Raw genomic sequence first — 2,129 nt, 5'->3', positions numbered from 1 at the left:
GTGGGTGGGTAATGAATTTCTTCATCGCCTGCTTCCCACTCGAGCCGGACATAATTCGGCCAGGAATCTCCTGATAGAGAGAGAGACCTCAATGAATTTAGCACGTCTCCGAAGGGCGAGTGCTGAAAGATATCCGCGGCAGTGAACTCCATGATTGGGGCCCAATCAGTTTCGATGGGCATGGATGCACGCGGTCCGGAACCCACGACCGAAGACAAGTCCGGGGGTCCAGAGATACAGATTTCCTTAGGAGCGGAGTCTGTGTTCGGCTCCAACGCCGATGAGTGTGCGGCCTCCAGGGTGGGGTCCATCCACCCGTCCTTGGAAGGCATGATCTGCTCTGGATCGAAGTCCGGAGCCATAGCAGGCGCGATGTTTCGAATACTGTCCAACGACAGATCTAAGTCATGCATGTTGTGATCGTCCGGCGCTCCTGACATGGGCCCGAATCCGTTGAAGATCAAGTCTCCGCGGATGTCGGTAGTGTAGTTTAGGTTCCCGAACCTGACCTGATGGCCAGGGGCGTAGCTGTCGATCTGCTCCAGATGGCCAAGCGAGTTGGCCCGCAGTGCGAAGCCGCCGAACACGAAGATCTGTCCGGGGAGAAAAGTCTCAGCCAAGACGGCGTCGTTGAAGGTTGGAGGATCCATTGAGCCTTACAGCGACGACACAGAGGAACTCTCAATGAAAACACCAATGTCGGTGTCAAAATCGGCGAATCTTGGGTAGGGGGTCCCGAACTGTGCGTCTAAGGCTAATGGTAACAGGAGACTGGGGACAAAATGTTTACCCAGGTTTGGGCCCTCTCGATGGAGGTAATAACCTACTTCCTGCTTAATTGATCTTGATGATATGAGTATTACAAGAGTTGATCTACCACGAGATCGTAGAGGCTAAACCCTAGAAGCTAGCCTATGATTATGATTGTGTTGTCCTACGGACTAAAACCCTCTGGTTTATATAGACACCGGAGGGGGCTAGGGTTATACAGAGTCGGTTACAGAGAAGGAGATCTATCATCCGGATCGCCAAGCTTGCCTTCCACGCAAAGGAGAGTCCCATCCGGACACGGGACGAAGTCTTCAATCTTGTATCTTCATAGTCCAATAGTCCGGCCAAAGTATATAGTCCGGTTGTCCGGATACCCCCTTATCCAGGACTCCCTCAGCTACCAAGCCCAATAACCAACTCACCAATCTTTTCTTGTTGCCTTCTTTACATAAACAGGGGTACTTAAGAGCTTCTTCTTTCTACCATATTATAAAAAAAGTTAAAATTAGGCTTGATAACTTTGGCATAAGCAACATGATAACTATGACATGACCATCATGGTAACTTCAATATTAGCGCCCTGGTAACAAATAACATGATAAAGGTTGATAACTATCTCGTTAGAAGGCAGATAACTACAACATGAGAAGCATGTTAAACTTTAGCCTGATAAAAGTTGGTAACTATCTCATTAGAAGGCCCATAACTAGAACATGGGAAGCATGGTAAACTTTAGCATGATAAGGTTGATAACGTCAACATTACCATCCCGGTAACAGAAAAAAAGCATGATAAAGTTGATAAATATAACGTTAGAAGCCCCATAACTAGAGCACAAGAAGCATGATAAATTTAGCATGGGCAGCATGATAACTTTACATAGAAGTTATCGGGATATAATTCAGCAACTATTCCTCGGTGAAAATTTACCATAGTATTTGAGCGTAAGTTATTAGCTATGTGGTGCGTAAAAATATCATTATTTTCGTACTTAAGTTATCGGTGTATGTTTTCAACTACTTTTCCCCGCTCGATCCGAAGTACTACGATGTTCGCACATAAGATATCATTTTTGCAATACGTATATTATCATGTTATTTACGTAGAAATTATTAGATTGTATTTCAACAAAAATCCCGAGCTAAAGTTATTGTGTTGTTTATTATACAAGTTATCATATCTGTGGTGCATATATTATCGTGTTATTTATACAGAATTTACTTTGTGAATGTTTTGAATAAATTTTTTGCCCCAACCAAAAGTTACCATGGTGTTTGTACGTAACTTATCAGGACTGTGATTCTTATATTATCATGTTGTTTACACAGAAGTTACCGGGACATGTTTTCAACAACTCC

The sequence above is a fragment of the Triticum dicoccoides genome, chromosome 1B (genome assembly GCF_002162155.2).
Source record: "Triticum dicoccoides isolate Atlit2015 ecotype Zavitan chromosome 1B, WEW_v2.0, whole genome shotgun sequence".
In the NCBI taxonomy this organism is placed as follows: domain Eukaryota; kingdom Viridiplantae; phylum Streptophyta; class Magnoliopsida; order Poales; family Poaceae; genus Triticum; species Triticum dicoccoides.
The sequence above is the reverse complement of the archived record's forward strand: the minus strand, read 5'-3'. Positions refer to the sequence as shown.